Source organism: Gorilla gorilla, chromosome 18 (genome assembly GCF_029281585.2).
Source record: "Gorilla gorilla gorilla isolate KB3781 chromosome 18, NHGRI_mGorGor1-v2.1_pri, whole genome shotgun sequence".
NCBI classification, from domain to species: Eukaryota; Metazoa; Chordata; class Mammalia; order Primates; family Hominidae; genus Gorilla; species Gorilla gorilla.
Genome location: NC_073242.2, coordinates 18,384,378 through 18,396,508, shown reverse-complemented (window position 1 = coordinate 18,396,508; position 12,131 = coordinate 18,384,378). Strand labels below are relative to the sequence as shown.

At 41.2% G+C, this 12,131-nt stretch overlaps 1 long non-coding RNA gene across 1 annotated transcript; it reads left to right on the top strand.

Annotated features, from left to right (window-relative positions):
* Window positions 1-394: 394 nt before the first annotated feature.
* On the top strand, window positions 395-8,259 carry LOC129527579 (uncharacterized). Its single transcript, XR_010131505.1, has 3 exons — window positions 395-704; window positions 5,134-5,257; window positions 8,180-8,259. It is a non-coding gene; the product is annotated as an uncharacterized lncRNA (long non-coding RNA).
* The last annotated feature ends 3,872 nt before the right edge of the window (window positions 8,260-12,131 follow it).

The following is a 12,131-nucleotide window of genomic DNA, read 5'->3' as shown; positions in this document are numbered from 1 at the left end:
ACCCAGCCAGCCAAGCCAACCAAGCCACCCAGCCAGGCAAGCCAGCCAATCCACCCAGCCAGCCAGCCAGCCAAGCCAGCCAAGGGACCCAGCCAGCCAAGCCAACCAAGCCACCCAGCCAGGCAAGCCAGCCAATCCACCCAGCCAGCCAGCCAGCCAGCCAGCCAGCCCAGCCAGCCAAGCCAGCCAGCCAAGCCAGCCAAGACAGCCAGCCAAGTCAGCCAGCCAAGTCAGCCATCCAGCCAGCCAGCCAGCAAAGCCAGCCAAGCTAGCCAGCCAGCCAAGCCGGCCAAGACAGCCAGCCAGCCAAGCCACTCAAGCCACCCAGCCAGCAAAGCCAGCCAAGCCACCCGGCAAGCCAAGCCAGCCAAGCCAGCCAAGCCACCCAGCCAGCCAGCCAAGCCAGCCAGCCAGCCAGCCAGCGAAGCCAGCCAAGCCAGCCAGCCAGCCAAGACAGCCAAGCCACCGAGCTGGCAAAGCCAGCCAAGCCACACAGCCAGCCAAGCCAGGCTAGCCACCCTGCCACACAAGCCAGCCAAGCCTCCCAGCCAGTCAAGCCAGCCAAGCCACCCAGCCAGCAAAGCCAGCAAAGCCAGCCAGCAAGCCAAGAGAGCCAAGCCAGCCAAGCTGGCCAGCCAGCGAAGCCAGCCAAGCCAGCAAGCCAGCCAAGCCAGCCAAGACAGCCAGCCAAGCCAAGTGATTTGGTATGTCTTAGTATATTTTATCGGTAGTGTTTATGATTATTATGTAAAATTTCTGTTTATTGCAGAAATAACCAAATTTTCCCCTCAATTCTGTCTTTAACCATGGCTATTCTAAAACTTCAGTCATCCACAGTTGGTTTTTTTCTTTGATTCTTTATCAAGTGGCTTATAATAATCTATAGAATTTTGAGGAGTACTCTTAAATATACGATTGTGGCAATTTTATAAATTGTGCCATTGGTATAGAGATTAAAACTTCCAAGACTCTCATTGATACCTGATTGTTTTATGATGATTGTTAATCTAATATTAAGCAGGACAGGAGTTAATTGCATGAGCTGAATTGACAGAAGACTGAAATTATTTTTATGGCTTAATCTTTAAAGCATTTGCTACTTACTTATGTTCTGTTTTTTCAGAATCAGGAAAAGTTTGTCTTTTAAGCTATTCACAGTTGTTAACAATTGAGTATGGTATACTTTATTAAGAAAAAATAAAAACATAATATCTTCTTATATACATAATTTCTCCAAAATTTGGAAACTGTGAGTATTCTTATATCAAAATAGTTATTTGCATAGGTTCAATCAAAATCTGCTTTCTTCCATAACAGGGCACAATTGGAGACAATGGTCATTTTACTAAGTCTTTAACTTGAATTATATATTTTCATATTTACTTTATAAAATGAATCTAACCTGGAGAGCTGATAAAGCCCCTTGGGAAAACTGGCATGTACCTTTTTTTTTTTTTTTTTTACCGGGCCCTGAACTGTAGTAAGTAAACAATTTAATTTCTGACAGACCCAGGACTCCCAAGTTTTCTTGGAAACTTGAAAAAAGAGAAAGTAACCCAATTCACATAGCTATCTGGTGGCACAGACAAAATATTGACTGGGCTTGAAGATTTTAAAGATTCTACCCTTTGACTCCTTACAAAAAATTTCTAGCAAAGTCAATTTGTGAATAAAATTGCCTATGTACAAACAAAAAATAGAAAACAAAAAGAGAGCTAATATGTTAAATGATTATTTTGCTGCCTCTTATACAAAAAAACCAGGCCAAGTCTCATAAGCCTAAAACTGATTTTACAAATAAATTGGTCCTACTATGATTTTGTCTCGAATGAAATTGGGGAATTATAGAGAGAAATATTATTTCAAAATAAACTATAGTGCATCAGTTAATAGATTTTAACCTTGTCCACTTGCTTTTCAATTTATATTATTTTCTACAATTTGGACTGAATTTTAAAGAGTATCTTTGCACAAGTCTCCAAAATAACGTTTTCAATTATTTCCCTTTTTAAATATTTTTCCTAACTTGAAACCAGCAGAAGTTGAGCTGTGCTTTCTTACAGCTAGACAATGTAAATTCTAAAGAAAATAAAATCAATGATATGGTTTGGCTCTGTGTCCCTACCCAAATCTCACCTTTTATTGTAATAATTCACACATTGCAAGGGTGGAATGAGGTGGAAATAATTGAATCATACGGGCTGTTTTCTTCCTGCTTTTCTCCTGTTAGTGAGTGAGTTATCACAAGATTTGATAATTTTATGAGAGGCTTCCCTCTTCACTTAACACTTCTCTCTCCTGCAGTCATGTGAAATAGCATGTGTTTGCTACCCCTGGCATCATGATTGTAAGTTTTTTGTGGCCTCCCCAGCCATGAAGAACTGTGAGTTAATTAAACCTATTTTTCTTTATAAATTACCCAGCCTCATGTATGTCCTTATAGCAACCTGAACATGGGCTAATACAAGCAACTTAATTACATATGAAGTCTCCTTTTGTACCTGCCTATTGTGAAGAGAAAATAAATCTTGAGACCCCAAAATCACTAAGCTAAAGAGAAGAGTCCAGCTGGTGTAATAGGAGATAGAAAGAAATTATTTAGGTAGATAGTTAGGATGAAAGAGTCTCTGGCAAAAACTTTTCTTCTAACAAGAATCAGCTCAAAAATAACTTCTTTTCTAATCAGACACAGTTCAAAGAGATCACTTCTAACAAAGAGCAGCCTGAAAGATCGGGCTGTAAAATATAGATAAACAACTCTGGCAGAGAGGGTGTTTCTGTTTGTAATCACCAAAGTTCACATACATAGGATGGGTCCCAATAAAAACACTGGGCCTTAATGAGCACATTCCTTTCCTTTTCTGGGGTCACACTGAGCTAGGAAAGCTGTTAGCTTGTACGGGGTTTGGGATGCCCCCAGCTGCAAGGAGGTACCTGGGACCTGGCATGGAAATTCCTCCCTCCTTTTTCAGCACATGCATGGTGGAAGGAGATAAAGAACGTGGAGCAGACCAAGCTAAGTCCCCACCTGCATAATAAAAGCATGAGATGGGGCTGCCAGAGACTTCGCTCTATGCAGATGGCACACCTGGTCCTGTTTTTGCACCCTATGTTGATAAGATACCCTCTCCCCAGTAGCACATTTATAAAAATCCTTACATTTTACTGCAGCACAGCAACCCATTTGGGACCCCTTTCTGTGACAGAGAGCTTTTTTTTTTCCCCTTTTACATATTAAATTTCTGCTCCAACCTCACCTTTCGTGTGTCTGTGTCCTTCGTTGATTTTCATAGCCACGACACAAAGAACCTTCGGTGATATTCCAGACAACAAGGGTGCTTTACTGGAAAGGGCTTTGGGCAAACCTGCCTCCCATTCTATTCAAAGTCATTCCTCTGAGGCCCACATGAGACAGATACATATCTGATTGCTTCCTCTTCAGTATCATTTACGAAAAAATGAAGATTCACTAAGTCTGACTAAATTGTGGATTCAGTGGTAGGCTGATAAAGGACTTAAAACAATGCAATCTACTGTGTCTTATCTACTTCTAAACTGCAAAACCCCCTTTCAATTTGTCCTGTCTTGAAGGAAAAAAAAAATGTACATTTTACATATATTGATTGATGTCTCATGTCTCTCTAAAATGTATAAAAGCAAGCTGTACTTCTATCACCTTGGGCACATGTCTCAGGACTTCCTGAGGCTTGTCATGGGTGGGTTCTTAACTTTGGCAAAATAAATGTATTAGTCTGTTCTCCTGCTACTGATAAAAACACAACCAAGCCTGGGTAATTTGTAAAGGAATGAGGTTTAATGGACTTATAGTTCCACATGGCTGGGGATGCTTCACAATCATGTCAGGAAAGCAAGGGACATCTTACATGGTGGCAGACAAGAGAGAGTTTGTGCAGGGGAACTCCCCTTGATAAAACTATCAGACCTAATGGGACTTATTCACTATCATGAGAACAGCATGGGAAAGTGCTGACTTACTGCAGGAGAACTACGTAATTTTATATTTCCCTATGTGCTTCTTTTTCATTACACATGTAAATTTTCTTACCATCCAAATTTCCCTCTACCCAGCTTTTCCTCTGTGTATATTGAAAGCCCTAAAAATCGTCTTTAAGGAATGGCACTAACCACACACAGTTTCTGTGGTTACTTTTATTTTTCTTCCAGGCTGTCCTAACTTTGGGAAAATTAATTTTAATTTGATTGAGATCTGTCTCAGAAACCTTTGGTTTACACTAGGAAAGATCCCAAATTAGGAGCCAATTACTGTAAAAATCAGCCATACCACTCTGCGTGTGTGTGGGGGGGGTGGGGGTGGTTGGTGTATATGTGTGTGTACATGCACGTTTTCATTTCTGTGGGCTTTAAGCCATGTAGTTCTCTCTGTGAAGATACTTTTTGGCATGACCTTTGAATAGAGAATTGTAAGAGAAATAAGAGGCTCCTATGAATTATCTGAAAGTTTCTGGACTCACCATGGATCTTGACTGTGTCATTGCATCTGACAGTCCCAGGGAAGTGACTCTCTGGTGGTTTCATGAATCTGTGCTTGGGCTCTCCCTGCAGTTTACTGGCTATAGTAATGACAAATCACTGTTTCAAGAGATAATTTCAAAAGCATCAGATGCTGCTGAAAGAGGATTGTGAACCAGGGGACAGCTCTTTCATTCTGGGAGAGCAACATTGGGAGAATATGCTCTGTGAGCCCAAACAGCATCCTCCCCAGCAGGGTGAGGGCAGAGCTGCAGGGCAGGCCCAGAACCCACTCAACGCAGACGTCAGCCCTGGAGCTGGTGCAAAGGAGTCTGAGGAGAAAATTTTACCAGCATCTGAATTACACTTATTTCAAACAAAAATGCATGTCCTGTGAGTGTTTGTTTCGCTATTAGAGGAGTTCTGTACTCATGAAGTTCTGGACATGCCAGTGGACAAATATCAGTAAACAAACATCAGAACTTGAACCTCAGCTTCCCACTGTTGCATTCTCCATGTGTCATCTCTATTATTTCTCATGCTAGATCAGGTATTTAGCTATGAAATATTCCAGTTAATTAACATGTAAATAGCTTGAAGTCTACTGAGTTAAATACGTATATTTTCTCCTGTTTTTCCCAGGTGTTCCCTCCCACGCCTCCAATAGTCTCCACTATTATCATTGTCTTCTAGATCTTCTGCGATGCCCTGGAGATTAAGGATTTGATTCCATGACAGAGAGGAGGTACATTTCGATGGAACTTTGGTGAGAACCTTGGTTTTCATCCCATTTCCTCTGGGGCTCCACCAGTGCCTCTGGAATCATGGTTTCAGTGGCTTGCCCCTGTATGGTAGGCATTCCCTTCATTCTGTAGTGCTGATGAGGGAGGTGGGTCTGAACGCATTTCAGTAGTATGGGCTCTCCTTCTGTCTCAGACAGACACTTTGGGAAAGGAAGATTTTTCTGAGTGTCCTCATTCTAGAACAAAGGGATTCAATTGTATAGGAATGCGGATAATAGAAAACCTTCAGCCAAATTAAGGTTAATGAGATTAATTGAGCAATGGATGATTCATGAATTGGGCAGCCCCCAGAATCGCAGCAGATTCAAAGAGACTTCAGAGCAGTCACGTGGTAGAAGAAGGTTTATAGATTAGAAAAATGATGTACAGAAATCAGATGTGAGGTACAAAAACAGCTGGATTGGTTACAGGTTGCTTTTGTCTTATTTAAACAAAATGTGCACACTCAAGAGTGTATGAGTGGTTGAGGTATGGCTGCTGGAATTGGCCAAGACTCCGCTATTGTTACAGGCTCGTGCTCTGAAGTTGGCTTTTCAATCTTGTCCACCTATTCAGGTAGGTTACAGTTTGTCCAGAAGGACTCAAACACAGAAGTACGGAGTCCTTCTCAGACCATATTTAATTCACTTTATCAGTGCCCTTCAGTATGTGGTTCCTGAGAATTTTACACGACAACACGTTTACCACACTGGAATTTAAGCAATCCAACACGTTTGTAGCTTTGTCTTGTAATAGGCTATATTTCATGTGGCAGCCTCAGCCTCAGTTTAGCTAACACTATGGCTTCATTTCTCTCTACAAGAACTCATTTCTTTCAAGATTTCCGTGTTCCTGAAAGGAAAATAAACCTTTGGGACCACCAAATCACTAAGCCGAAGGGAAGTCAAGCTGAAAACTGTCTGGGGCAAATCCACCTCCATTATTTCACTAAAATGATAGCTACTAAGGTTTTTAAAAGCTACAGACCTCCTTCAAAATTTGACCACAAGTAAAATCCTTGTGGGCCAAAGACAGACAGAGTCATTTCTCTGCTCATGTAAGTCAAATGCATATCTGATTGCTCCCTTTGCTCTATTGTTTCACTAAGCCAGATTAAGGCCTACGTGACTATTCCTGTAAATTGTGCATTCAGTTAAAGGCTAATCAGAAACTCAAATAATGCAACCATTTCTCTCAAACCTACCTATGATCTAGAAGCCCTCTCCCCACTTCAAGTTGTCCTGCCTTTCTGAACTAAATCAATGTACATCTTATATACATATATTGATTAATGTCTCATGCCTCCCTAAATTGTATAAAACCAAGCTGTGCCCACAAGCTTGGGCACACATCATCAGGACTCCCTGAGGCGGTGTCACAGGTATGTCTTTAATCTTGGAAAATGAACTTCCTAAATCTATTGAGATTAGTCTCAGATACTCTTTGGTTTACAGGTTTGTTTTTTGTTTCATAACTTCAATTATTTGACATGCTAAAGAAAATTTGCCAAATAGCACATTCTCTTGTTTATGTGTTATTGTTGTTGCAAAAATAATCTATTTTATATATAATTTATCATCTATGTACATTACCAAATTGAGTAGCAGATTTATTAGTAAGACCCAAAGTAATGAAAAGTTTGGATACCAATTAGCAACTTAGAAAAACAAATTATGCTACATTTGTTTGCTGAAATGCTACCTATTATTTATTAAAAAATAAACAATACAACATAAAAGGTTTAATTCTCAGTATTTCTACTGAGAAAAATAAGCCAAATAGATAAGAGTACATATTATATTATTTCATTCTTATAAATTCTAGAGAATAAAAACTAGTCTAAAGAAATATGAAAACATCAGTACTTTTATAAAGAAATGGTAGAAGAAAAGAGGAGAAAAACAAAAATATGTCTGTAAAAGAGCAAGAGGAATTCTGAGGTGAGATGACTTGTCACCTTCTTGAAAATAGAGATTTTCTTTATCAAAGTTTACTATTGTGCAGGTTAAATATGTGAATTTTATCATCTGTCAATTAAAACTCATAAAATTTACTACAAGTAAACAAGTGAAATTTTAGACAAAAAAGGGATGATAAGAAGGAACAAATGAATACATTAAATATCAGATACACCAAAAATTTATCTGCCTGATGCCTAGATGTTTCCGTATTTTTAGGTAAATGCAGCAAAATCACACAGGTTCTCGTGGCAGGAAGTGGATTCTGCAAACCACACTAGGCCCATTTAGCTCTGTCCAATAGTTGGTTAAGAGAGCAATTGAGGCCAGCTGTGAGGAGCATAGGCCCAGGTACTAGGACTCACTCACGCCAGATATAAGCCCTTAGACACATACATAGCCCCTCCGTGTGTGGGTTCACTTTTACATCTGTAAATGAAGAAACCACTGACTGCTAAATAACATCATTTATACACATAGGTAAAAATAATTAAAAATATGATAGTTGTTAAATGTTTATCGCACAACAATTTCACATTAAGACAGCATTTTCCCAAACACAATCATTGTCATCAAAATCCCCCAGGACGCTCTCATCTACTCTGGGCCCTGCCCTCTCCTCAGGAGTCCCACCCCATAGCTTGCTATATAGTAGGTGACATGCAAATAGAGCCCTCCCTCTCCTGATGAAAACCAGCCCAGCCCTGAACCTGCAGCTCTGGGAGTGGAGCCCCAGCCTTGGGATTCCCAGGTGTTTCCATTCAGTGATCAGGACTGAACACACAGGAATCACCATGGAGTTTGTGCTGAGCTGGGTTTTCCTTGTTGCTATATTAAAAGGTGATTCATGGAGAACTAGAGATATTGAGTGTGAATGGGCATGAATGAGAGAAACAGTGGGTATGTGATGTGTGGCAATTTCTGACCTTTCTGTCTCTCTGTTTGCAGGTGTCCAGTGTGAGGTTCACCTGGTGCAGTCTGGGGGAGGCTTGGTACAGCCTGGGGGGTCCCTGAGACTCTCCTGTGCAGGCTCTGGATTCACCTTCAGTAGCCATGCTATGCACTGGGTTCGCCAGGCTCCAGGAAAAGGTCTGGAGTGGGTATCAGCTATTGGTACTGGTGGTGGCACATACTATGCAGACTCCGTGAAGGGCCGATTCACCATCTCCAGAGACAATGCCAAGAACTCCTTGTATCTTCAAATGAACAGCCTGAGAGCGGAGGACATGGCTGTGTATTACTGTGCAAGAGACACAGTGAGGGGAAGTCAGTGTGAGCCCAGACACAAACCTCTCTGCAGAATGCTTGGGGGAAATCAGCTGCGGGGGGCGCACAGGACCCACTGATCAGAGTCATCCCCAGAGGCAAGTTGCAGATGGAGGCTGGTTTCCTGTCAGGATGTGGGACTTCATCTTTTTAGAGTTTCTCTAGGGAATCTCTCTAAGTTCAGAATTCTGTGCTTACCAATGTCATCTCTACTTATTTTTAAAATGATTATTTTAATATGAAAACCTATTCTCCTATGCACAAAACACAGATTGATGCTTACAGAGATGAAAAGCCCTCAACCATTGTCGCCAGGATCAGAGTATTGAGGAAACTCAGGGATACCTGGTGAGTCTTCTCCGGTCAGACTCAGGACAGAAACCTCAGTAAGATTCCCTGACTAGGACGGTCTTTAGGAATTGTGATCACAGCCAATAGAGTCTGGGCCAGGGTCAGTGTCATGTAGAACCTCACAGTTTTCATGCCTGACCCTTCTCCTGACACTAAAGTATGCAACTTAGTATCAGCACTGATCTGGGGCCTCTTTTGCTCTTAGCCCGCTCTATTTCTTTTTATTTGTTGTTGTTGTTCTTGCTCTTCCTTGTGCTGTTCGTGCTTCCTGTAAAGTGGGGATGTGGTTCTTGCTGCCAAAGCTCGAGGCCTCAAGCCCATTCCCTGCAGCTGAGGTGGGGCTCAGGCTGTGGCTCCTGCAGCCACGTGGGAGAGGCTGATAGGACTTTCCTCTCTCCCATTGCTCAGCACCCTCCAGTGTGTCATGTGGAGACTCACCTGGGAATGCAAGTGCCCAACAGTAGTGAAGAGGATGAGCTTGTGTGGTCAAAATGGGATGGGGATGTGAAATTTATCCTGTGCTGTGCAAAGTACCACAGAGTGAGTCACCTTCCTCACCAGTAGTGTTAGAAAGAGGGTGTGAAAGTTGTCAGAATCAAAATAGATCCACTTGTGTTAAAACCCTGACAAATGGAACTAGGAATGACCATGAAGGAGGTTTCCCATGCACATACTCCTGATAACAAGAACGACCATGAATGGATTCTGCTTAACCACAACCTTTGATAGAAGCCACCATGACCTTATAAAAATCACTTCTACAAGGACATCTTCCCAGCAAATCACTGTTTAACCCTATATTGATGCCAACCTTGGTATTGACTCTACAAGCAAGGAAAATACTCTCAAAACAATTTATGTAACCCACCTCATTTTCACTCATAAACCTATGGATTGACATCCTGGAGTCACTGCTGCATTTGTTGTTAATTGTAATTAGCCCCTTTTACAATGTTTGTGACTGTTTTTCTCCGATGTCTCTTGGAAAATAAATAATTTACAAGTTGATGGCAATAAAGAAGCTATTTAGGACATTTTTAACATCCTGTTGAATATTTCTGCATAGCACATTGATCCCCTAAAATACTTCGCTGTATTGGCATGTGATAAATCAGAGTATAATGCTGAAAGTAAAATGGAAAATACATGGGCTTTTGATGAATCAAGTCATAGGGTGATATTGTCTTTGCCCTTGAGGAAGCAGACCATGGGCTGTTAAGTTCTAGTGGGAGTACCTTTGGCAAAGGGATTTCATGAGTTTCTGAATGTTATGCTACTTTCAATTTAAGAATGCAACTTGTCATTTATTTTTACTTAAATTTTTCCAGAAGATATTTGGCAGTAAGGACAGGGTAGCATTCGTGTGATACTGATGACTTAGAGAGTTATTTTGTAATTTCTCCTGTAAGGTATGCACATTGCTCACTCGATACAGAAGGTCAAATGTCACAGGTGGGAAAATAGGAATAAAGCAAATTTTATTAAATGTCATGACCGTAGTTTTTGGCAAGGAAGTGCTTCATGTCAACCTGAAAACAGACAGACAACAATAAAACATATTCAAACCCACAGGGAGTCAGACCTATGTCCTTCTCTCGTATAAGTACAAGGCTTTGCCACATCCAAACTATCCTTTAGGCTCCAGGGTATAAAATGCTTTTGGACTGTGGAAGCTAACAGCTCTCCCCTCAGGCAGGGCTAAGGTATCTGGGGAATGCAGAGTTGTGTTCATGAAGAAGATGGCATTATGTCTGTCTTCTCCTGTGCCTGGTGACGGCTCCCCCAGGGTGAGTGTCTCAGATGTGGGTCTATGGGGTGAGTGTAGGTACATGTGACTGACAGGGACTGATTCCCCATGTACTCACATGCCCTGTCCCAGGAGCAGCTGCAGGAGTCAGCCCTGGACCTGAAGAGCCTGCACTGCCCCTCTGCATCACCTGCACTGTTTCTGGCCACTCCATCACAACCAGTCCTTACTACTGGGCCTGGATCTGCCGGCTCCCAGGGAGGGGCTGAAATGGGTAAAATGCATTGCTAGTGGTGGTGGGAATCCATTCATCTTGTGGAAAATGGCAGCATCTCTTTATTTTATAAGGCAGAATCATGCTATATTGTGTACACATACCACATTGTCTTTATCCATTTGTCCATCGACAGACACTTAGTTTCCATATCTTGGCTGTTGTGAATAATGCTACAATAATCACAGGAGAGCAGGTATCTTCACAAGGTGGTAATTTCATCCCATTTGGGTATATTTCCATAAGCTGGATCGCTGGTCATATGGTATGTCTGTTTTAATTTATTTAGAAGCCACCACACTGTTTTGCATAATGGTAATGATGGGAATGTAGAATGTCATAGCCACTATGAAGAACAGTTTTAGATTTGAGGTATAATCCAAAAACACATAGTGTTTGATCATGGTTCTCATATGAGGCTCTAATAAACCTAGTGGAAGTCCAGAAAGTTCTCCCACCTTGGGCAAGGATGAGTTTGCCCCTAATTATCTCTAAGGCAGAATATTTGCAGAATGTGAGATGGAGTCTGTTGGCAGGATTCAGGATGATTCAGTAATAAACGGTAATGGCACAGAAAAATAGGGAGTTAGAGACATGCAGAGAAAGAAAGAGATAGAGAGAATATGAATCTTGTAAGAGGAAAATCTGCTGGATATCAGTGTTGGGTTTTCATTCACAGAGACATCAGTGTGAGTGAGAAACCATGAAGTCAAGTGAGGAGTGAAGAACATGTTCAGTCTGAAAATCAGCATATTCTCAGAGGCACCCATTGCCCCACGACACAGGTGGAGAATTTTGGAAACCAGTGAAGTGTGAGTTCACAATAAGTGATGAAGTTATCATTTTTCCAAACTTTCATTGATATGCAAAGTATTTCTATAGATCACTCATGCACATACACACAAAATGTGTTTTTGCATTTATGGATGTCTAGAGAAAAATAAGTGAGAAAATTTTTCCAGGTTGCAGAGATCTGTTTAAGTTGCAGATTCCATAGGAGAGTGTCTTTGAATGAATACTGGTCTATTAATTAAATAGTTCAAAATTCTCTCTGTTGGAGCAGCCTTCCAATTATGTAGATTTCTTTATTGCTTCTTGAGTTGTGAAACATAAACCCAAGGATTGACTTACTGGAATTCGACTGGTGTGTTCATAAAATTTCTGATAAGTTTTCTCCCAGTGATTTGAGAATAGCTTTCCTGTTTTTTTACTCAAGGAAATGAATTTTCACAAGGTTTCAGGACATCACATTTCAGGTGTTT